General features: G+C 41.4%; 1 protein-coding gene across 1 annotated transcript in view; it reads right to left on the bottom strand.

Annotated features, from left to right (window-relative positions):
- The window catches only part of trpc1 (transient receptor potential cation channel, subfamily C, member 1), a 64,273-nt gene that overhangs the window by 31,269 nt on the left and 6,616 nt on the right, over nt 1-26,388 (bottom strand). The window contains exon 2 of the mRNA XM_069159468.1: nt 23,447-23,576. The gene's annotated coding sequence lies outside the window, so the exon portion shown is untranslated. The remainder of the gene's footprint in view (nt 1-23,446; nt 23,577-26,388) is intronic.

The following is a 26,388-nucleotide window of genomic DNA, read 5'->3' as shown; positions in this document are numbered from 1 at the left end:
CATATCCAATGACCTTCCGCCTGTACTAGTGGGACCTCCAGCCTTGGGCTTATGTCGGAAAATCCTGCTCTCAAAAACTGCAGAATCCCCAGAGATACGTTCCCTCTACAGTAAAAAAAAAAAAAAACACACGCCCCCAGCTGTCCTCGTGTGGACTCGCACTGTGGACAAGGTTGCATCTATCCATTTTCATGAGAAAGAGCCCTGGAGCACGGCCTCATCCCTCCACTGGGAATCTCCTCCAAGCCTTGCCGGCGTCGCTGTCTGTTCGGCTTCTCAATACCAGGGAGATGCCCAGACCTCGTCCCATTCAGAGAACGCAGATAAGAGCCAGGTCAAGTGAGAGGATGAAAGAGAGGCGATGGAGAGCTGCTGGGAAACAGAGACTGTGGATAGGGGGGGGTGTGGGAGCGCCTGCTCAACAAAAAGGCACGCTCAGGGGCCCCGTGTGCTGGCAAGGATGTGGAACAGATCGTCATTTAGCAGGAAGCAACAACAACAAAAAAAGTGTATTTCCTCCTCTTGAACTCTTTGATGTCACGTGGTCTTAAAATAAACAGCAAGACAAGTTCAAAAGGTAGAAACATATTAAGTGTCAGTGGGAGAGGATGGCAGGATATACTGTAAATCCTTGTCAAGTATAGTATGTGTAAAAATGATACATACTGGGAAATCCCTGTGATGTACAGTTTGTACCAACCAACAGTATGTCAACACTTACAGACGCACAGCCTCACAGGAATTTGAGGTAGAACATGACATTTTATTGTCTCTGAATGTGATAGCTGCGCTCTCATTTGTTCAGTGGAGTTTATAGCGTCCACTACAATATACCGCTTATGAATGTAGTATTACTATGGATACAAAAGTGTGACTGAGTTGCAGTATTGTGACTAAATGAATAATAGAGGCTGTGAAGGCACCGCCTGCTTAAGCCATCTTAGACAAACGATGTCAGCTATGAAGATATTACTAGAAAATGGTATTACTGATTATGGCATCATTTTAAGTCCGACTGAGTTGTTTTGTGTGACATCTCCATTTTTCAGGTGGCATAATCTTTTCCATTGAATACTTAAAAAAAAAAAATTCTTCTGATTGAGCTAGCTGGTTAGCATGCTAACTTCATTAGCTATCTGTGCAACACAATACATGTGTATTCATATGACATGAAGACGATTATTTTTTTCACACGGAACTTTGTCAATAATTTAAGTTCATTTTTAAAAGGTTTGATCTTAAAAATCTTATATATTGTACCTTTATTGTTCGGGACCTTTTATAAAACCCAAACCGAATACTACAGAACTGATTGCGATGACTATTAGTACATCAGTATCCAGCAGCACGAATGCTCAAAGTTTTAAATGGAGATGATCAGGAATACCTGTACAACAATTATGCAATGGAGGCAGATAAGCAGTGACAGTAAAACTGCCCTGTTAGGTATCAGGTTTTTTTTTTTTGGTAAGACTTAAATCAGGTGAAAGCAAAACAGACTGATGTTTAGTTGTCTATTATATACAAAAATGCTTTATAAAGTCCTTTTTCTAAGCTGATTTTGAAATGTGTCATAATTCTACTTATTTACATTTTGAGCAGGAAGTTCTACAGATACTTTTTAGATTTTTAAACAGAGATGAAGTCGACATCATATTTTGTATGAACTCCACAAGACGGAAGCTGATGAAACACTTCTATTAAAAAGGATGGATTTTCATCTGCCTCCACCCCCACTCCGTAGTGGATGAAAGAAGTACAGTCAGTAAAGCGACAGAGACAATTCCCGATGTGAAGCTTTATCTGTTTGAAGAGTCAGCCTGGCGCTCCATGCGACTTAGAAAAGAAGGTGAAAGTCAGTGTATAACAAGGCGGCTCGCTTTGAACATGACCTTTCAAACATTTTCATCAAAATCAGCCTCGCCTGCCACATCACACCAAGAAAATGTCAGCCGGGGAAACCTTTGATAAATGACAAACAGCGCCGCAATTATGCTTGTTATTCTGCATGGCTGCCGTTATTATCCTGTCAAGGTGTGAACCCCACTTTGCTGCAACAGGGCCGGGAGGAGAGGCCGACCGGCTGCTTGCTCGCTCTGAATTAAAATAAAGTGACTCAGCAGCGGGCAGTTACAGCCTGGTGAGCCGCTTCATCTGGAAACGAGGGTCTCATCTCGGTGTGTGCTTGCGTTCGCTGCGTCTGGACACGTGCTAAACCCCATCACTGCAACACTAATGCAGGATCTTTGACTCTACCCCTCTGTAGCGTTTTCTAAAGTCACGTGATTACTTTTTTTTTTTTTTTGAACATGTTTATATGTCATCCAAAATTATTTACAGCTTTACAGTACCATCAGACTATACAATATCTCATAGAGCATGAAGGTAGGCTGGGGGTAAAATAGATGGCTGCCGTTGCTCATTCCTACAGGTCAGCAGATAACTCTAATAGGCTATAGCATTACCGCATAGGACACTTTCAGACAGCCTACTGCTCGCGCTGTTTGCGTGTCTACGTGCTGGTGGGTCTTTTTGAATGTGCTGATACGAAAGCCTTTTACTGAATGCAATAACAAAACCGATGAGATTCTCATCAGAGCATTAGTGCGCTGCAACTACTTAAGGTTGTGCAAATTTTTGTCTTGGCTGCTTTCCCTCCGCCATCCATCTCGCTGTTTGTCCTGACTGTGCTTCAATTTCTCTCTCTCACGTCGTTGCTCTTCTCAGATTTCAGTTGAGTGTCTGTTTTTGTATACAGTACAGTGGAGGCTATTTTGTGCTGTGCTTTTTGCGTAATACATCGTGTGGTGTGGAAGTCTCTTCTAGAAAATATTCTGGACATGACTGTACTTGTTGGTTTGTTTGATTTTCATCGTAATTGTGGCATATCGCAACGGATCACTAAATATTATCTTTGTTTTTTTATGCAACGGATCACTAAATATTATCTTTGTTTTTTTATGCAACGGATCACTAAATATGATCTTTGTTTTTTATGCCTCTTCTTCTATTCACTTCACTCAGCTTCTGTTTTGTCTTCTCATTTATAAATACAGCTTCTCATTACACCAACCTCTATCTTAACCTCATCTATCTGACCTTTTTTTTAAGCCTTATATTTTTCATGTCGCTATTTGATGTCTCTTTTTTCCAATCCTTTTTACAGCCGTCTTCCTACACCACCTCTCTTTGTTAATTTGTCTCCCTTTTTATCTTCTCAAAATCCATTTCACTCTCTCAGATCACTCCTCCTGTCTTTGTCACCTCCCACCTCCTCTTAATTCTGTCTCTTCTCTCCCACCACCATCTCCCAGCTTCTTTCTTTATTCTCTACCCACCACATGGATCTATTCTTCATGTTAGCAGCACAGTAAATGAGGCTTGGAGCCTGAAATTGTGCTGAAATTGCACTGAAATAGTGGTAAAGAGTTGCCTGAGATCTTGATTTATTATGCAAGGTTAACACGTTGTTTTGGTGTTGTGTGGGAAGCTCTTGGACGGGGCAAGCTGTGACAAGCACAAATGGCCTGCATTGCATGACGCATCGCCTTTAGGTAGTCAGATAGATTCCATGGCGACAGGCTCTGTCGCTGCGCTAAGCCAATAGGAAAAGGGAAGAGCAGATAAGATGTGAGGGAGAGATCAAGAGGAGGAACACAAGGTGAGAGGAGTGTGAAGAGAAAAGGGTGGAGAGAAATTAAAACAAATTAAAAAGAGTAGGTTCCAGTTTCCGGAGCCAGATGGAAGAAAAATCTATGGTGACATGACAGTGACAGAATGAGCTAGTGCTGTGTTGGTGAATATGTGAGAGCTTGTGAGCTGGTGAGTGCAAGAGTGAAAGATTGTCTAGGAAACAGGACGAGACAGCCAGACAGACACAAAGAGAAGGACATAAAAGAGAATAGAAGAGAGTGGCGGCCTCCTCTCTCAATGCATGAGAGGAACAAAGAGATAACAAGGCAGGGGGTGTTTGTGAGTGGGACGACGGTCTGCTTTGTGTCTTGTGGAAAATATTTTGGTGTCAGCCGTCTCCTTTCACAGCCTCTCTTTTGAAATTGATGGGACCCCATGTGAACTGTTACCCTTACCTTCTACACACTGACATTCAATAAAGACAAATCAAGTCCAAAATGATCCAACTATGCTGCGACTGTGAGATCACCAGGGATGGGTATCGTTAAAAAATGTTTGGTTCCATTACGGGTAAATTGACCTCAATACTGGTTCCAAAATTACATTTTTTTGCAATACCAAATCTTTTGTAAGAAAAAGAAAATTACATCACACATTACGGTTCAAATCTTTAGTTTCCATGCAGTTTGGAGGAATAGAGTGTAGCCCAGGGTGTTTTCTGTAGCTCCAATTTACAGATGTCACTTAGTTAAGTGACATGCAAGCAATCTCTAAATGCTACAATTTACAAATATCCCCTCAGTGCTTGACATGAAAGCTATCCCTAAACACTAGAATTTGCAGATGTCCCTTAAACACCTCAAAGCTCGGTACCAAGCCCTAGAGTTTATACATTAATAAATCTCCAACTGTAAATGAGTGAACAGTCATGGGTACACAGTGGGAGAGGAAAGAAACAGCAACAGGGATTGGAAGTCTGTAAACTTTGCATAAATTAATATCTACTGCAGGAAATTGGGGCACAGACAATAGCTGAGTCACAGATACTTGGTAATGAGCCTCCACAAGAGTATGTGATCCTCCCATGGTTCAGTTGCCTCCCTAAATGAGGTAGAGTTCCTCAATCTGTGGGGAAATCACATCCCATGCAGTAAAACCCAGTTCAAAAGAAATACACAATAGAGTAACTCAATCTCCTGAAATCTGGCAGAACTGTAAGATTGAGCAGTGGTTCCTATCCTGCCAGTCATCAGCAGCATCCCAAACAAAAGTCTATGCTTCTTTTTCTGTTAGTGGCCTCATTATGTGCTGATACAATCTTGAATGCTGAGCTCCACTGGGACTAAAACATTTCTGGACACACTCCAGGATGACTTAGCACTTTGCACGGGGCCTCCACTGACGACTCATCCACTTCTTCGAAGCAACATTGCTATAAATACAAACACGTTTATTGTGTTTGGGCTGATTTTATTCTTTGTTGTCCAACAACACGTCCTAAAAAGTCAAGAATTACACTCCAAATTCGAGGCAGAAAGCACCGACGCATACCCAATAAACACCTCCTTACTAGTTAATCTCTCTACTACGCCTCATAGGAAACAAAGAGAGCAAAACAGCTCGGCCCTGGGCAGTGGTGCAGCCTGTGTGTGTGTGTGTGTGTGTGTGTGTGTGTGTGTGTGAGAGTTTATATGTGGAAATACACATGTGCGTCTGTGTCCCTGCAGCGTGGTTATCGGCCTGGCTGACAGTTGTGGGCTGATAAAGCTGAGCTGGCTGTGGTTGCAGCCACGCTGAACACAGAGCCCCAAGAGAAGACATCACAACATCGCAGAAAAGACGGCTACTTTCCACATACGGCTTATTAATAATACATCTTCAAACCTTGGAGGGATTCTACAGGTAGTAGTTAATCGTGTTTACATGTAGGCAAAAAAAAATACTTCTTTGCAATTGTTGGCTTAGTAATAGAACATTTATACAAGGATGTGATTAGCAGCTTTAGTTAATGAACACTGTGATGAATTTCTTCCTGAGTTCAAGAACTCAAGTAACACGTACTCAAGAGGCAAGACAAATTAAGTTTCAGCACTCCTTCCCTGTGCTGAGCTCACTACGTGTTATTTCCTCTTTTTGCTGCTCTGACAGAGAGAGAAAGAGGATGAGAGAGAAATCGAAATGAAGGAGGGCAGGGAGAGACAAAGACAAAGAGAGTTAGAGTCTCACAGGGACTGTGTTTGCTCTACACAGCGAGTTTGGACAAGAGGAAAGCTGTAAGTCATCCTTCCAAGTTTCCTGTTCCCGCATCTCACCGGGGACACATGGATACCACATTCTTTGTAGCAGAGACTGAAACCGGCATTGACACCATACACAATGTATATATAGTGCTGTGCGCAAGTTTTGGCATCCTTACAGGACAGTACAGCTATTATGTCTCATTTGGACAGTACTAAATGTATATAGATCAAAACCTAGGACATGGCTGGAACATGTATGAAATGTTGGAGGGCTTTTAATTTTACTAGGCCGAGACTAGTGGCAGTAGTAGCGACAATAATGCGGTTGTTGTACCAGACTAAAGTTGTGAGGAGGGAGCTGAGCCGCAAGGAAAAGCTCTCTCTTTACCGGTCATGAACTTAGGGTAATGACCGACAGAATGACACCATGGATACAAGCAGTTGAAATGAGTTTTCTTCGTAGGGTGGCAGGCCTCACTCTCCATGACGGCGTGTGGAGTTCAGCCATCCGGGAAGAGGGGGAGGAAGTTACGGGAAACGGGGACGTCTGGGCTTCTCTGCTTTCCCTATTGACCCTAATTGGACAAAGCAGTGAAGAAGATGAGATTTACACTTGACACAGATACAGGCATTGCGTCATTTGGAAGGCCAATGGTGTAACCTGGATCACTCAGTCATGAAATGACGGATATTTGTGTTTATAGAGCTGGCCCCATAGTTGCAGCTCAGCCAAAAATATAGTGGTGTAACCAGTATAAATGTCCCAATAGGTTGACAAGATGCCATGATATGAATTTTGCTACAGCAGTTTCCTATAGCGCAAAATGTATTGCAGTCTTCACGGCAGCTATACACGTTAACCAACTGTATATTTGCATTAACGAAGAAGCTACAGCACTAAAGAACAAATGATAAAAAAAAAATATTTTAACTGAGGGCACTTTGTAAATGTTTTTTTTTTTTTAAAGTCATATATCTGTACAGGTACATTTATCTGCAGGCTATGCTCTGTAATTATCTCAGAAAGAAGAACACCACAGAATGTACTTCAGCTCTGGCACAAGTAGCTCTGCTAGAGGTGTAAAAATAAAAAAAATAAAAACCAATGCAGACATCAATACCTGCAGTGACTCAGACACTGACTGTCAGATCTCAGTGTACTGAATGAAAGATTGCAGCGATGAGACAAAAACAGCAGTAAAATATATATATATTTTTTTTTTACAAAAAACAGAACTGTGCATTAAAGGAAAAATATGGCGCCCATCCAAGCTGTTGAATACTTTAAAAGATCACTATTTCACTTTTGAATATATTTGAACGGTTTGACTGCATGATGAAAAAAAAAGTATTTTGTTTATTTGTTTGATTATAACTGAAATCATAAGCCTGCTTTGCTGCTTCGTTTACAAGTATTACAGATTACACATTTCTACCCGTTACATGGTGTTTGTCTATGAATGATGAAGAGCTGTCAATCAAAGTTGTCACTGCAGGCTTCAGTCCAAAGTGAACAGTGAAGCTGTGGGACGCGGTAGCAAACCAAAAACACTTCCGGCAAAACAAAGTCTCAACGTTGCACTGCAGATGTCGTGAGAAAGAGGGGCAAAGAGCTTTCACAATCCCAAACACTCTCACGATGTCAGCTGTGCAACGTCATTTGAATTCCATTGTCTCAACGGAAAGTTACACCATGCGTTATGTATTCCTTTCATAGTGCTGCACTTTACAGGAGCCATGACTGCATATGAGGTGTCCACGCATGAGGTGTGCTGAGCCCGACATCTCTCTTTGTTATGACTCCGCAGTGGATGAGGACACAAAACAAGGAAGAACACGAGATAAGCCTGCATTTCTATTACTGCAGTATTACACGACGACAATTCATACGTGACCAAGTCTCCCGGCAATATTTAAGTCGATCTACAAAAACCTGGAGAGAGGATCCCTCTGTCTCTGCAGCTTTAACCTACATTTTACATCACTACAGCTGGTGTAAAAATTAAATTGGCAGGGCAGTGTTTGTGTGTGTGTGCATTCATCCGTATGTGTTATGGCAGGCTGTGTAAAGCATGTTTATAAGAGCATGCTTCATTTTGATAAGAGATTGTCCTTTGGCAGCAATCTCGTCGAACCAAACTTTTGAAAGTTTCTGCCATATTGCACCCTGATGAGCGATCACCCACTCAACAGATGTCCAAATATTATGTTAGCATTTCTGTTGTTTGAACTGTGCTGTTGGATAATGATGGCCAGGAATAACTCTGCACACTATATGTAATACCAACTTGGATGTTGCAGCTTGTCATGACTTTGAAAGAAACTACTCACAGATTCAGTGTAGTCATCGCACTGGCCTTTTTACTTTTCTAGAAATGCACTTGTGTGATCATTTTAACTTTTATTATAATTAAAATGTATTCAGTTTATTTAGTTGGATAAAAGATTCAAAATTTAACCTGAAAAAGTTACGGTCAGTGTTTAGTTCGTCGACCGATTTGCCTGACAGAAACGCTGTAAATAAACCACAGTGAGCTTAGAAAGGTATATATTTTCATTACCAGTCCAATCATAATCCTAATATGTGCACCACAACATAAAGGACCAGTTGTATAGTGTGGAAATGTAGAGATAACATGAAAAGATCGATATCGCTCTAATGTTTGTACACTAAATATTATAAAGTCACAGTCAGCAGCCAGCCGGTCTTTGTATAAAAGGATGAAGGGGCAAGCATTTGGCACCATTCTATCTGAAGGTAAAAAAAAAAAAAAAAAAAAAAAAAAAATCCATTTTCCAGCACCTCTTAAGCTCATAAGTCAACATGTTATATCTTATTCATTCAGCCTGTACAAAAATCAAAGTGTAAGAACGAGCTAGGGCAGATGTGTTCCTCTGTTACTGGTCTTTGTGAAAAGATAATCCAGTTGGCTGCTGGCTGTAGCTTCATATTTAATAGAGAAATACTGCATGAGAGTGAAAAAGGCTTCAAACTTTCTTCAAGGATACAAATAAATGCGCAACTATTCCTTTATTGTTGGTTGATCAAGGTGGTTTCTGATCTAGCTGCTTTACATACCGTATAGCACTTTAACTAAGTATTATATTTTTAAGACAGGATTATTTTCCCTGATGTAGTTTAGTAGTAGCTATATCATATGACAGCACAGAGTTTCAATTTTCAACATAGATAAACAAACTACGACCAAAGCCTGTTCACATTGTTATTATCAACACAACATATATGACTACTAGAAGTAAGTAAGTCTACATGTACACAGTGCTGATTGTTCACTTTTTTAACCAGGTATGATGTGGCATTTAACCTACACACACTACACACACACACACACACACACACACACACACACACACACACACACACACACACACACACACACACACACACAGAGTCAAGAGGGCAGAATCTACTCACTGCTGGATGTCACATCGATTATGTCAGTTGTTGTGATTCATGGTAAAAGCATCTATGAAGCCCTACTTACACTCTCCTTAACCTGAATTCAGATAACGCATTAATGGCCCATTTATGTCCAGCACTCACGTCACGTGTATGGGATGACTGGGTAGTTTTAACCCTGGCGTCATGAGTAAACCTGGCTTCTTTAAGGTGGCCCGTGTTAGCAAAACATCTGCAGGCAAAATGTCACGGTCGTTCATGACGGGTCATCGTCAGATATGGGGGAGCACAAGACGAGTTCCACTGCAGCTCGAAAGTAAAGGTGAGCTGGTCCTGCTGCTGCGGGTCACATGACACGGGCACTTCTTAATCATCGCAAGAGTATTACGTACAAGCTCGCCCAGTGGCTATCAGAGGGAACATGCTCGGGATCCTTGCTGTAGCTCTGCTCTTTTGTGCTTTCCACTATATGCTTGGGGATAACAAGCTTGTCTGAACCCGTTGGAGTTTGCGGTTGTTTATGTTGACACAAGAGAAGCTTTTCCAATTTCAGGTTCTGCTCCTCTTGAGCAGGTTTAGTAATGTATAGATTATTTAGCCACTGTCTCATGTCAATATTATATCCAAATCCTTCTGTAGTACAAATATTAAAAGGATTTAAGGTGAAAAACAACAAGAATAAACAATACTGCATCCCTGTCTTAGTTTATCACTCTCCTATATTTTCTCACTGTATCAACTGCTGAATATAAAACCATCCCTGCATCACAGAAGCTGACAGCCATCACAGTCTTAAACAGTGTCACTTTAGAGAGTTGATGTTTTTTGTATTTCAGCCCACTGAATTACTGTGGATAGCCAAGGACATTTGGGACCAGAGGAAGCTGTGGCAGCCACAGATATTTATTATCACAGAGAATTCAGTTCCCTTCTCACTGTTCACCTGGATGTCTCAGCATGACACGGGCAAGCTGCCTAAATTTTGTGCAATTGAGTTAGCGGGATGCAAGATATGGAGCATGACAAGAACTGGCTGGATAGCAATCAGTAGCCAAGAGGATAAAATATAACATCCAGATAACACATAAAATGAGTATTCGATTTTCTTTAACACACATTATTTTCGTGTTCCAGTAAAAAAAAAAAAAAAAAAAAGTGTTGTTAGTGAGGAGAAAAAAAAGAAGCCTGTGTTATTATCACCCATAGTATTTGTCAATTTTCCATAATAGACATCAGTGTTAGTTTGTTTTCCATATTAGTCACAGGAACGGGAGGTGAATCAGTCAGAAAAAGTCATCATCAGCTTTGGTGGTACAGGACAGTTTAAACAACTACTTAGATATTAGTTATATCACAGATGTAAGATTAGTTCTCAATCTTGGGCCAAATTAAACATTCACTAAGATTAAGATCAAGATTGACTTTATTAATCCCACAGTGGGGAAATTCGGTCGTCACAGCAGCAAGAAAAAAAACAAAAAGTGCACACAATATGAAAAAAATTACACAAATACGTATAAGATATAAGAAATTAGACAAATAAAAAATTATTATTTCACAATAAATACACACACAGAGACTATATACACACAAAAAAAAAAAACTAAGCATGAAACTAAGGCCATTCAGTGCAGATATATAATAGCTATTCAAATTGTTCCTACATGCATTATAATTGGGCAGTCAAGCTAAAAGATTTATAATAGGGACATTCAAGCAGGAGTATTTACCCCTTATGCTTGAATAATCCTCCTGTATTTACCTCCTCAGATGGCCAGACTTTGCCATCAGCAAGAACTATTAATAAAGTGTAAGCTGTGCATAAATATGGACTGGCGTGCCAAAGTCTCTGGCAGACCCAGTCAGGTCCTCGCTGAATTGCTCTAAAACCTCAACCTGTTAAATGATTGTTAATTGCTTAAAAACTGTTTGACAGAAAGCACAACGATTTCCATTTGCATCACTGCTCACTGGTGTCTGTGAATGTGCACAGCAGACTGGGAAATCCTAATTAAGGGTTGCGGTCACTGAAAAGCAACCAATTTCCAACACAAAATTGTTGATCTCTCATTAAGTGGACAAGTCTAATTATGTTTTTCTGCGAGTCCAGTTTAGCCACAGATCATTCATAATTATGGGCCAGAGCGAGTCCTTTAGCATGACTTTATTTCTCCTTCTTTCCCTCTTCCTTTATCTCACTCTTGCCAAAACCGCCTCAAGGATAAGAGATCAAAAGGCCCTTTTTGACAGTGAAACTCTTTCCTGGCTGCCTCTGAGGGACGTCTTGATGCTTGTTTGGTTGTCACATTTGGACGCTGTCATGGCTTTATTGTCGAGGATGAAGAGCGATGTCTGTTGGCACCAGCTAAATATATCAGGAGAATCTCTGGAGGAAGAAGTTGCATGGTACATGGGCTAATGTGACAAAACAGTTCCAATAACAGCAGCCTATGTTATATGTGTCACTGGGATTTTTGCTTATTGCTCCCTGCTGCAGAGATGTATGTAGGAATGGAAAACAATGGGCCGCTTTTCTGTTTCAGTACTTCACCTTGAAGTGGTCTTGAAAGAGCACAAGGTGACCATAATGACATTCTTCACTCTACTCAGGAGATCTGACAGGTAAGACAGCAGATATTTATATGTGTCTGCTGCCACAGCAGCCAGCTGGTCCGACCATTAGTCAAATGTCCCTGACAAATCAAATGTCAGATGGAGTGTCTCACCCCCACTCAAGCCTCGGAGCTGGTATACTGTCATGTCTGGAGATGCACAGATGCATGCGTCGAAGCTGCATTAAGTGGCCTGTGATGATTGATTTGGAGTTTTGACAAGGGCATTATCAACCGACTATCGTCCACCTGCTCACTCATCTGTTGCCTCATCATCCCCTTCTTCACGATGATGATGATGCTGCTGCTGCTGAGGGGAAGATTGTTCTCTATATGTAGGTGCTGATGAAATTTTGAAGGTGAGTGGTGAATTATTTAAGAGGGAGGATTTCGAAAGCAGCTTCTTGGAATTTTGCTAGCGGGTATGAATCGATATGAGCCTCCACCCCCCCCCTTTTTTTTTTTTTTTTTTTTTTTTTTTTTTTTCCCCTCCTTGAAACCACAGACACTCTGAACAGAAGTCCAGACACTTGGCCACGGGACCCGGCAGGCTGGACAGCCAGATGCACTGTGCCTGTGCATGTAAGAGGCTCTATGAACTACAGTACATGAGAAAGCCGGCAGAAAAGACGACGAGATTGTTTATCCGTGTGTGTCTATGCACGCGAGACATACAGATGGGTCTAATTCAGACTGACTACACCCACAGGAACAGATGGCCAACTCAAGGCCTGCCAAGTCTATTCTTCTTTTCCTCTGGTTGTGCCTGGTGGTGGTGGTGGGGGGGGAAGGAGAGGGGGCAAGGGTCTCCAGTCCAAGTCAGAAGGGTTAAAAAAAAAAAAAAACAGAGAGGAGGCCGTAGACACAGATGTAGAGCTAGCATGCACGCAGACCTACATTTCTATACCTACAAGTCTCACCCTGAGTTATGTGCCAGTTACATAATGGTTTCGCCCAGTTGCCTTCAATGAAGATTTGATTGCGTGGGCTTGATTTGTGCGGTGCCAACGCTTGGAGGCTTTCGAGACGGAATAAATGACCATGTTCCAGCGCTCACTCTCTCCCATTTCACTTGATTGTCTCTTGTTGGGTTAGTCTGCGCGCGCGCACACATCTGCCATCTCTTTATGTATACCCATTGTGCTGAGCCATTCAATTTGTCTTTCTTTTCTCATCTGTGTATTGGGAGTCAGTGTTTGGCCAACGCTGATGTTCTCTCTCTGGTCAATGATTTCTTGACTGAAGAACAAACAGTAGGGACCGAACAGAGGACGGATTTCTCAGCACGGGTTTTTAGCCTCGTGGTGAAGTTAACATTCGGAGCGTAACATCTTTCATGAGACAGAGAGGAATCATAAAAAGGTTTAAAAAAAAAAAAAAAAAATGACAGTGTTACTTTGACAGGTATCTCAGCTTGCATGTGCCTACACACACAAATGTCACCCACAGGCTCCTGGCACCCCCCTCCCCCCACAGAAATTGGTGTTATTTCTCAAGAATCCAAAACATTGACACACATTGAAATGAATAGCCAATCTGCAAATCACATTTCACAGATGAATTTGTGTTTACATTTTTGGTTGTTCTAACTACGGTGATCTATTAACTTTTCATCTCGTGTCTATCATGTTAAAAAAAAATGTATTTGTCAAATGCTTTGCTTTATGGGTAAATAGCTGCAAAACAAATTGCAATTACCGTTTGCTTTAGCTGCGATTCGTGTCTAGTGCTAATCCGCAAATGTTACGGTGCTAACATGCTGAGCTAACATGCTGAAGATCGCAAACATTATCTTCTTAACATTATCATCTTAGCACTGTCACTGTGAGCATGTTAGTATGCTGATGTTCACATTCAGCTTAAAGCGCCACTTTGCATAAGTACAGCCTAACAGAGCTGCATGGCTGAGACTCTTGACTTTTCAACAGCTGTGTAAATGCACGTTTTATAACCAATGTTTTGGGTGAGCTCACTTCCGAATATGTGTTTTCAACAGTGCATCTAAATTTAGTGTCTGCAACTTGTCTACTGTTTAGATTTTCTTCCCCCCAGACTATTGGATTCTAGGTGGTCTCAGCCATAAACATGAAGAGTACCATGTTTTAAGCGTTGATCAAAATGAAAACAGAAACTGTAAAAAAGTTGTAAAAAAAAAAAAAAAAAAAAACTTTTTAAGACCACAAAAATAAACTCGAGTCAATAGATTTTTCTACATTTTCATCTCTTCCAATTTTCTGTCTCCATCCTTCCCTTCAAATGTTCTTCCTGCTAATTCGTCCAGAGGCAGACGGCTGAAATTATAGAGCGCTAAAAATAATGGCTCTATAAATAAGAAGTGCCCATAGAGAGTGATTGAGAGGTGAGGTCGCTAGGCAGCTGGGGATGCTGGGTAAGCTGAATTCATTAGCTCTCTCCGCTTCCAAAGAGTAGCCCCCACAACTCTCCCACACAAGCAAACTGCGCAGCTTTCTTGTAAACAACTGACACACACACGCGCACACACGCGCGCACACACACACACACACACACACACACGCACGCACGCACGCACGCACACACACACACACACACACACGCACGCACACACACACACACACACACACACACACACACACAATAATGCAGCATTGGGATCCAGAGTGTTTGGAACACACTTTCTATCTCTACCTCTGCAGCTCTCTGCAGTGTTGCACATTTTGGCCCCATCAGTCCCATCCATCAACTCTCATTACCACTTCCCTCTGAGCGCTCCATGCAGACCACATTCTTGAAGCATTGTTCATCCACCCGCCGAGCGGAAAAATATGTGTGCATGTGCATTTTGCATCCGTGCATCCGTGAGAGAGCGTGCAGCAGAGGCACTCCATGTCCGTTTTATTATTCATACTCATGTGTGGATCCTCTTTCAGCCCACAGACACCTGCCAGAGATGCACACAGCACAGGCTGATGTTCTCAGTATATTTTCTCTCCCTCTCTGGTACTTAACTGACAATACTTAAAACAATAGACTCCAGAATAATTGTAAACAAACCCCTTTGTATCTATGTGTATCCTATTTGTGTCATCCTTCGGGCAAAATCCCCCGTTTCTGCATTGAAAGCATCTATCCGCCCTGATGCAATCACAAAGTGGCCACTTTTATTGCCCTGATGCTCTTTTTAATGGGCCTCCTCCTCCCTCTCCATATTGACGTCATATCCATTAGGCCGTGCCTCTGGGCCTTTTTAGTGGAGGCTGGAGCACAGGACTCCAATGTGCGAGTCTTCTCTCCGGAGTCAATCTCCACCTGATAAACCTGCCATATTGGCCGATCTGACAGATGCGGTTACCACGGTAATCTGTTCAGTCTTTACTCCCACCACCTTCACCATCAATCCACAGTGAGAGGGGAACCCACTGTACCTTGTTTGAACACTAGCACACACACCGTCCATGAGCTCGCAAGCCCTCACCTGTTTATTGTCTGCATGCATCACGTGCAGACAGACACACACACACACACACACACACACACACACACACACACACACACACACACACACACACACACACACACACACACACACACACACACAGCTTGGCTATCAACACTCCCAGCGTGTTGATAGCTAAACCGAGAGAGGACTATCTGTGTCTGATGCCACAGAGAGTAACAGTGGCAGGCTAATGTGAAGAGATAATGTTTCATGTCTGATCAGCATCAGAATCCTAATTCACTAGCCTCTCCCGGCCTCCATTTCTCTCATTATGGTCCCAAAAGCAACGTCTTCAATTGAGGTCCGACTTAGCCCGGAAACTAGCCTTTTTTCAGACCCTGAATATATCAGTCAAGTCTCATCAACACACCACAACCTTACAAGTTGGACTGGCCCGACTTGTTTCCCCTTCATGAATATAGGATGAAGGTGAAGTACATAGGCAACTTCAGCCTTAGCAAAACAGGAGTAGCTGGACTCGAGTGGCCAGCGCTGCCCGGGGTAGACAGAAATGGCAAACGACGGCTAGGGTTGTGTTGTTTTGGAGACGAGAGCCCCTGCTGGACGAGGCCAGGACGAATTTTGATGGCAGAGCCTTTTCCCTGACTGAGAAAAGAGCAGACTGAAATGTTAAATTGAAGCTCGGTTATTGGACACTCAGGAGAAATAATCAATGGTTGGTGCGGCTGGCTGAACTCACTGGGGCGCCACTGTGACTTAGTGCTGCACATCTAAACCCTGTCGCCAACTGGAGCTCAATGTAATGAGAAATGAAACTTAACTTTCAGTTCAGCATAGGAGGGAAAAATCATCCAAGGAGTAACGGGGGAGAAATAAAAGTGAGGAGGAAAAGAGGAGAGCGAGAAAAAAAGAAAGAAAAGAACAACAGGTTGTTTTGATAAATAACAGCTACAACGTGTGCCGGGAACGGCATTATAGCTCCTATTCATCCCCAGATCATCAGACTATATGAATAATGACTGTGTTTTGTCAACATAAAAAGTTCAGTGCACAAATGAGAGATGCATTTGGTTTGACAAATTGGTCTTCAAAGGAAGATGATCACCTGACCCCATTCATCCATGAAAAGAAACAAGGAAAGATGGATAATTTATTACAAGTCTAGAATAACATGTTAAAGCAAAAAAAAAAGAAAATGTTTTCATTTCCCTTTTTTGCGCAGCAATCAGTTCGACCGGACAGAATTAAAGAATATACCGATACCAATGAAGGAGAACTAGGGCTCTATCTCCTTCCGTCTTATTGTCTCCTTTCGTTATCAGAAGGGGCAAACCTACACAAGAGCCATTTATATTTGGAGTTCTTTCAAGTATCTTCCATCCGATCGGCATGACATTTTTTTTTTTTAATTTCTTTTTTTTTTTAAATAATGAGCAGCGTCGTCACAATTGCAAATCCAAAATGTTATTAAAGCTCTTCAGGCAGATGAAAGTAAAAGGTGGAGATATTGAGTGTGTGTGGGTGAGAAAGAGAGAGAGAGAGAGAGAGAGAGAGATAAGAGGTCAGCAGGGCATGAAGAGGAGTAAGTGACATCAGAGACATGCTTTCCATTCACCCATCTGTCCACTCAATATAAACAGGCCAGTCATTAGACCGGCTCCAGCTGTTACGTCTTAGCCTCCAGGTTCTGAATGCTGCTCATTTATATGTGCACGCAGACACTAACACAGGCAGTGACACGCACACGCACACACACACACACACACACACACTACAGCAGAGACCACGGCCCCCTATCTGTCCAACACTACTCGCCCTCACTCACCACCGTGAAATATTTTGGAATGACATCATCTCACAAAGCCTTAAAGGGGAAATGGCGTGCGTGTGAGCTATTTTCTCATCTCATATGCTCTGTCAGTCGCTCTCACTCCGTGGACACTGGAAATTACAACACTCACTAATTAGAGTCTACAGCCACACAAGAGGCTCTGCGAGGCTGTGCTTCGGCACAGCTGTGATTTTAACTAAATGCTAATGGCTGCATGCTGATTAGCTCGCGATGACATTGCTAACATACTGGTGTTTAGCAGGTAATATTTACCATGTTTATCACCGTAGTTTAGCTTGTTAGCATGCTGCCATTTGATAATTAGGAATAGACACAAAGTACAGCTTTGGTTGATGGGCACGTCCCACAACCAATTTGTAAACCAAATTATTGTGCAAATCAGATTGGCTTCTGTGAAAAGTCATGGGAATGTATTCTCTGGGGACCTTGAATATCTGCAGCCAATTTCACCGCAGTACATCCGTTACTTTTCAAGACATTTCACTCGAAACCAAAAATGATCACCTGCTGATGATGCCAGATCAGGTAAGGGGTCCACCAAAGTGGTATTGCCTCAAAGTCGTACCAAAAATCTACGCAGAACAGGAAAGCAGGGACATAAACTCAGATCAGAGGCACTAACTCCATTAACCTGGTGGCCGTTATTGTACGACTACAACTAACAAAGGATGAACATAAATATCAACAGTAAAAATAAAGCTGTTAGTCTGCGCAGAGGAAAAATAATAATATTTGAACTGAAAGGGCTTGAAGAGGACATGACTGGCCAATGTTCAAAGCCTGGGGGCCCCAGACTGCTCACTGTGACTGGGTCTCAGATCTCCCCAGGGGTGCGCTGCCACCTCCAGCCCTCATCAAAGCCGAAGAGTCAGACCAAGACTGGGAACTGGCAGTGTGACATTGCGTGTGTGCGTTCGTGCGTGTGTGTGTGTGCGTGTGTGTTTGTGATACATCTTGAGCTTAGAGTTACACGAACTAAAGAAAAAAACAAAGAAACAAACACAACACAAACAATGGATTTTTTTTTTGTAACCATGGCATGACATCAATTGTAGTTATTTAACAATCAGAATAGTTTTATTATTGTCTCAAATTCGTGAGGCCTTGGCATTTGTATTAAAAAAAAGTCTATAATTTTGGCAAATGACCGATTCTTATATTTGTTAGAGTTACACCAAAAACTAGATTAATAGCTCAGAAAACAACACCAGCGGTCTATACGACACTCACTGTGAATGAATATGACATTGCAGAAAGCCCTTTAGGAAAGATCACATCAGCATGCTATTACAAACTATTACAAAATAAGGGCGTTGATGTCAGAAACAAACACGTGACTATTTTCCATGATGGCGCGTTGCTGATGGTGACACATAATGTTGGCAGGTGAGGTCGTGAAGCCGGGTGTGTGTTACACCTCAGCAATAAACACAGGCCATCTGTGCGTGAGGTGGTGAGGTGCAAACACATATTGCAGACCTGTTCAGATTTCGTGTGCATCGAGTTTCCCCTCAGTGAACCTAACGAGGATTCTTTTTCCAAGTCTGCTTCAAATTGACATTCGAGTGCAACAATTGGCTTCTTTCGAGAACAGGAGTGTGTGGAAAACAATTTTTTTTTTTTTTTTTTGAAAAGAGAAAAGGGAACAGCAACAACTCCCCGCAAACGACTTTGACGATTTATCTGCAAAACGACTCTTTAACAGTTCCTCTTAAATCTTAAGATTATTGTGGATAAACGTCCACTAATCTTCAATCCATCACTGATTCTGTTTATCTGTTCTCTAACGTCATTATGGATGAGAATTGCTTTGGTGGTTACAGGTAACCTAATCGTATTGTCAAAGTTGGCGTGATTATGCATCTAGCTCAGTCGAGCATCACACAATCCATAATTTTTCCCAACACGTCAGTGCATATTAACTTCAACATATATGTAGTTTGAAAGGCTGCATATAAAACTGATTGTCTATCACTGCAGTCCAATCAAAACCTGCCCTTTCGATAGAATATCCGTCCTGCATTAATATATAGTTCAATCTGCTTCCAGACTTTGCTGCACAGCACCAACGTTGAGCTTTCATCTTTGGACTACAGCATATCGGTTGATTGAACCTGCACTTTTATTTCACTGAAAAATGAACCCTTAATATTTGTATCTCATGTCATGTTAAGCTGTTGTTGTTGTTGTTGTTGTTGTTTTTGAGGGGGGGGGGGGGCTGGGTGTAATTCATACCGAAGTTTGTTTTCTCCTTCTGCAGATAAAAAAAAAAAAAAAAAAAAAGAACTGACAAGTAGGCGGGTTTTGGGAAGGAGACGTCTCTTGAGGTTGGGCTTGGTCTTAGGAAATAAGCGCCTTAATGCAGAGGAGAAAGGGACATGCAGAAAAAATGATAACCATTATACAGTTTCATGGTGAGTTGTGTTCCAATGCATCAATAATTACTGCTGATTGTACAATACAGGAAAATGGCATTTTCATTACTTTATGCAGGAAAGTGTAAATAATCACTTCATTTTGTGGCAGCATGATGAAACTCTCAAGTGTGGCCAATAACGTACCTTGAAATTGAGACTGAAATGGCGAGAGGAACCGCAGAGAGGGAGAGGAGAAGCAGGCAGCAGAGGCTTTCAAAGCACATTTAGTCCAGAGAAGTCTGATGTCTGAATACTGAGGTTGTTTTTGTTTTTTTCCCTTACTGTTTATTTATTTATTTATTTTTTAGCTTGAAACTATCTTATGCAGCACATGAATTTCCTATTGCAGCCTGGCAGACGATTGACCACCGCGTAGGGAGCATTTCCGAGTGTGTATTTGTATAAATTAGTTTGTGCGTATGTGTGTGACTGTGACAGTTTTACAGTGGCACGACAGAGGAACAAACAATGCAACCATTAACATATTACCTGGAAATTTTTCCTATGAGCCTTAGTTATAAAAGCTTAGTTTTCTCTCCTCGATTTCTGCTATCCTCTTTATGATTAGACACTTTACTCTTTCATGAACTGCTCTAGATAATTAGGTTACACAGGCGGCGACAAAAGCAGCTCATGATAAAAGATGGAATTTAATTGTCAGTTCAGCTGTTTCTCTGTCTGTCTGCAGGGCATGATGAGCCCTCATCCCATGAAATTTGCATTCATCTGATGAACAGTGACAACAACATCCCTCTTCAGCATCTGCTATGGAAATCGGTTCACATGTTCAGTGCTGCAAATTTGTTTAAATTTGATTGCAGACAACAAAAAGAACACAATTCTACATATTTCTTCTTGTCTTTTTTGAAAGTCTCTATACCTGCAAACGTTCTGGTTATTTCCAGAAGTGTTTTCACTGTGGTCTCAGGCTTTTGAAGCTGACTGTATATGCAGGGGTAATTTCACACCTAGTACTACTTTCAAAGACTCCTCCACAAAACCATTTCCCATTTCAAAGATGGAATGGAAGTTAAATTTGCTCCAGGTGAAGATATCTAATGTATTATTCAACAAAATGAAGTCTTTCAAAACCGCTACATGTCCCTTTACTTCTTACAATTGGATGAGTGAAGGGAGACGTGGGGGGGTGTTAGAGGTGGGAGTTTGAGACAGGTAGTGAGGAAAACAGAGCTATTCCCTGAAACATGACAGCCCAGAAGGCTTGGCGCACTGCGCTGCGGTGAGGTGGAATGACTACTCGCAAAGACAGCGGCGTCATGGGGATAGAAGAAGGAAGGTGCATTATTCAGGACACGTATCTACCAGTACACATGTGTGTACACAGACGGAGAAGCAAGCGAAATTTGCTGGGAGGTGTAGCAGTAATATAACGCAGGAATTGTACGGCAATTCTATTAAAGAAATACATATATTTTCATAAAATAGCTGTCAAGTTGTGCATTGAAACTTTTATTTTGGCTGCACAATCTGGCAATATGTGCTAAATTAAAGGCCTGGGAAACGAGTTTTTGCAATCAGCTATTACTAGAAGTAATGAGTTCCAACATGAACACATTATTTTATCTGCTAATGGTAGAATTGGAAATGGCTATTTCACTTGAAAAATCCCTGCATTAGTGTTTTGTTTGTGCTTTTAGTATTGGTTTAAAATCGAAAAAGCTGATGTCACAAATTTCCAGCGATCAATATTTAACATTCTAAATAACACTGTCTGCTTCTGCTGCAAGGAGAACACCTCTGTCAATTTAATCTCAGCAAACTGAACAAGCCATGAAGATGATTAATTGATTGTTAAACTTGACAAACTAACTTGAAAGTCTCCCATTCATTTCAAAGTGAACACTGAAAAACAATTATTATTCCAAGCACAGTATCTTTTTAAATCTTGGAGGGGATCTGTGACTTTCAAATTAATATTTCATGTTGGTTAAATACAATATAGAAAGGGTTCGAAATTAGTAGAAATATTTGAAGATTTGAAACCAAGTTTTTTAAGGACAGGAAACAAAGGATCATGAAGCCATCATGTGGCCCTGAGAGCTCAGAAGCCACACGGATTGCAACGTTAAAGAGAATCTATATTTGACTGTTTCACTAATAGTGTTGCACCGTTTGAGATTTATCGCTATAAAACAGACTACACCCGAATTTGGAAGTAGCTGCGAGTAATCTCAGAGCCTTAATTCTTAAACAGTTCCATCCCGGTGAAGATAAGGATAAGATAAGGTCTAAAAACAACAAAGCAAAAAAAAAAAAAAGAAAGAAAAAAAGCTTAAGCTGCTCAACGGACACTGAACAAGAGACCAGAGTTTGTGGACAGAAATGAAGCCCCCAGAGGGGATTTCACACAGATACTGGTTCTTTGTCTGCTTCATAAACGTTTGCATTACAATGCGATGAAGCTTGTTTGGCTGTAAAAGCTCAAATGAACGACGTGGCAGATTGAATTACCAAAACCAATCTGCAATTCATTAACATCGGGGCAGCTCTAGGCCTTGCTTCACCTCACAAATTGCTTCATTGTCTATGTTTTGTCGTTCTGGGAAAGGGTGTTTCAATGTTCCACTGTTACAATGTTGGCACTTTTGGATATATATCTGAATTGTTACAGCCCCTACAAATCAGCGTGTAGCCGCTGATCCTCAGGCAGGAGTCTTGTGGCTCTTCTTAAGCCCCCAGCTCAAGACTAAAGGTGCTCCATGCGTGACGATTTGAGACTTGGACAGTAACATCTTTTAAATGACTTCTTAAAAACTTTGTAAAGCTGATTTTCTTTGGTTTACAATACATTTTACAGTTTCCAATTGATATCTTAACATTTTAATGTGAATTTCATTTTCAATTGTTGTCATTTTTATTTTGCATTTTTATTTATTATTTGAAACAAAACAAAAATTCTGCTCTCAATTTTGCTTTTATACCATTTGTTATAGCCATCATTTTCTTGTTTATATAATTTTTATTAAATTAGTTTTCTAAAACTCATCTCTTTTTCTCTCACTAGAGTTAATGTTTACTTCCTCTACAAATATTCAGAATGGGACACATTCTCTTTCAGCTGATTTCGAGACTGTTAAGACATTTTTCCTGCAGTTACATTCGACTTCACTGACAGACATTTACGCCACACACACTGCTTCCAAAGACTGTGGGAGTCAATTATACCACAGTGATCTAGGGCACAGATTACACTTTAATAATATAAGTATCTAATTACTGCTTTGCATCCTTCACGCCTTTTCTGCTCTCCTTAATCATTATCACCCACTGGCCTTGAATCACAGATAGCGCACAGACTTTAAAGGAAAAATCAGCAGTCACTGTGTGTTCTCATTATATAGCTACAAATTATTATATTTTGTTTTCTTCGTATACAAGCATTTATCTGTACAGCATGACAAGCTGCATTTTAATGTTATGGCCTCTGTGACATGTTTCCCGGGACCTGCAGACTTGCCCTGTTCACCAGCTGTGCAAGTCACTAATGGAGGGCAGATCTGGAGCACACGCGTGTGCACACACACGCACACACACACACACACACACACACACACACACACACACACACACACACACACACAGAGTGAGAGAGAGAGAGGCTTCAGAAGAGGGAGAATTCAAACACGCTGAGAAAACATGTAGGAAGAGCTGCTGCATACTGAGAGAGCTGACTACATGTGAGAGTCTAATTAAAATGCGTCTCTCTTACTGAGCACGAGTAATGACTGCTAATGGTGAATACAGTGGGAGAGACTGAGCGTTTGACTTGCATCGCATTGGCTGTGTCACTCGGCAAGGTGTTAGCGCTCACCAGATGTCCAGCATGGGATGAGCAGCCGTACCCAGCACCCGGGTGGTGAAGCCGGCCAGCAGCAGAGCGGTGGTGAGGGTGCTGCGACTTGCTTCTGTTGACAGCTGGGCTAAAAGCTAAAGCCTCAAACCTGAGGGTAAAAAAAAAAGAGACTTTTCAGAGCAAACAGTTGGATTAAGGCCATCCATCAAACTAGCAACACATCATGTGAAAGGCGCAAGAAAGCAGCGCAGTTAATAATAAAAGTGTCCGCGGGTAACAGATTACACCCCGACTATCACCACCATTGACAATATTGTAGCCCCACAACAAATGTCCGGATTGCTGTGACATAATGCTTGAAGCCAAAACAATTCCCAGAGCCGATCCTTTACCGCCACGGGAAACAGATGGGGGAGGCGGTGGTGGGAGTGTTTTGAAAAATAGCAAGACAAAGGCTTTTTTTTTTTTTTTTTTTTACAAATAAACCTTCTTACGTAAGAGGTAAAGTGGGTCAGGCAAGCAGAGAAACATGATGCTGCGGCACTACCCCACATCACTTCACATCAAACGCTCCTTTCTCCTGCATCATCAAACCATCCCGGGTGTCAACCACGAGTCTCGGCTAAAGCGAGACGACGCTTTATTTACTTTACCTCCCAAAATACAAGCAACAAAAATAGAAGAAGCTGAGAGTGAATGACAAGAAATCTGAGATTCTGACAATATCGATTAATGTAAAACATTTCTTCTGGAACAAGGGTAGTGACTTATTATGAAGTCCGAGGTAGATGCCAGTCTTTATGTCTGCCTAACTGACTTTATGCACACACACTGGCTCACACTGGTGCCACAAGGGACCAACTCTCTCAGCATCTTCACTCATGCCATTAGCCGCAGGCAAGTGAAGGAAATGGAATAATTAGAGCCTTCATAGGATAAATCAGGGTAAAAGTTTTCATTTTGCGAGTCTCTTGCAGCAATAACACCACCAGTCTAACATTCATCACTGTAGCAGCCAGAGATGTAGCCAGGCAGAAATGAAAATTAATCACAATAAAAAATTAAAAAAAATGTTAATAGGTATTAGGAGCTTCCAGAAAGCAGCACCTGCGAACATCATGAAGTGCTAGAAAGGCTTGAGGTTTCTTGTTTGTCTGGCTCAGGTTTAACAGAAAGGACAAAGGGTGGATGTTGCATGCTCTTGAAATGAAGAGAGCTGTGTGTATCGAATGTAGATTAAGGAGAACACTTACAACTGAGACACACTCACACATTGAAGTGTATTCATTGAGTCTGTGTTTTTATGGAAATTAGTGGGGGTTTTTTCTGTCATAAAAGCCATGCAAATGTTATATTTTACTAGAAACGCTGAAACACTAGAGGTCCAGTTGCACCAGAAATGCACCAGTTACTTATACAGTTATGGTTGCGTATATTTTTTTGGTCTAAATAAGAAGCAAGCTATATTGGCTAAGGTGAAATTAAACTATTGATGAATCTCCATTGGTGACTTTATGCAGCATAATTCTTTGCAAACAGATTGGACAAAACACCAAAACAAATCTAAAAGTATAAATTCTTTCTGAAGTCAGGCTTTAGAATTACACCCATGAATATCAACGTATATTTTGCAAATATGGACGTGCTCACACATAAAAAAATAAAATGCAAAAATCTCTGAATATTTCCTGTTTAGAATGCAAACACAGCAGTGTGGCACCATGCCGAGGCAAGAAGCCAATCAGGCTTTGCCAGCTGTCTCTGCCCTCCACACTCACTTTGATGTCTCGCATACGATGGGACTGAATGCCAAGTGTCCCGGGCAGCAGTTTGGGTGAGGATATCTGTACAATTATCAGACACATAGCTATCATCCGGGATACACTTAACATCTTTTGTCATACTTTTGGAAGACGTTACTGTCACCTCATATAACTTCCTAAATCATATGAACCTCAACGGAGCTGGAGATCCTCTGGTAGATCTTGTTAGAGGCACACAAGTCAAGAGTAAACTGAGAAGACCAGTCTGTAAAATAAACTTCTTGTTTTTTTGTTGTTGTTGTTGTTGTTTTTACATCGCCTCTTTGAATTTTGGTGCATAAAAATCATAATAGGTTACTTTGCCTTAGCATTATGGAGAGAAGGGATTTTAGTTATTCTTCACTAAGCCCAAATATGACACCAGGAATAATAAAGGAACCAATATGTTAGGCAGGGGACCATAGTCTGATAGGGCTATTACTAAAACAGAGCTACCTTGCACCCTGCAGTCAATATTAGATCTCATGCACCCTATGGATTTTCAAAAGCAATATCCTGCTCCCAAAAGCAGTCATTTCTCTTCATCAAAGGCCGCTGAGCTATTTGAATGGAAGTAATTAAGCACTTTCATCTCAGCCTCATTTCCAATAAAGCCTATCGTCATTGTCACTGGCAAAAGCTGCAAGCTATGGCGATTCAAATCTACTGCGTAACCAAAGAGAAATCGCTCCTTGGTTAAAATTATGAAATAATAGCAGGGTCGAATCACTGGGGTTATTTCATTTTTATAGACACTTTAAGTGCCATACAAGAGGACTCCGACCTCCATTTATTCATGTTTTTTTTACTTCCGGGTCAGCTGCAGCAATAGTTTTTTTTTTTACTCTAAGCTTTTGTTATGGAAGCACAGCTGAGGACAAAGCTAAACAGCCTCACTGCTCAAGTCAAACATTTGTTCACTGGCAACCCCTCACAGTGAACAAAAGAGCATTGGAAAAAGAATCTGCTCGGTCGACTCTTTCTCTGGTCCCTCTGACCCTCTGCTGGAAGATGGATTGTAATAATAATTGCTGGCCATCTGGGCAGTGGACTGTGAAAGAACAGTTCCTTGGAGTGCGGCCACTAGAGTCTCTCCTCCGGCATACACTATGGTCATGCCAGCTCTCACGCAAGGACAATTGTACAGTGGGGTAGCCA

This window comes from Embiotoca jacksoni, unplaced genomic scaffold (genome assembly GCF_022577435.1).
Source record: "Embiotoca jacksoni isolate LCO1_2020_lvr unplaced genomic scaffold, fEmbJac1.0.p SCAF_25, whole genome shotgun sequence".
Taxonomy (NCBI): domain Eukaryota; kingdom Metazoa; phylum Chordata; class Actinopteri; family Embiotocidae; genus Embiotoca; species Embiotoca jacksoni.
The sequence above is the reverse complement of the archived record's forward strand: the minus strand, read 5'-3'. Positions and strand labels throughout refer to the sequence as shown.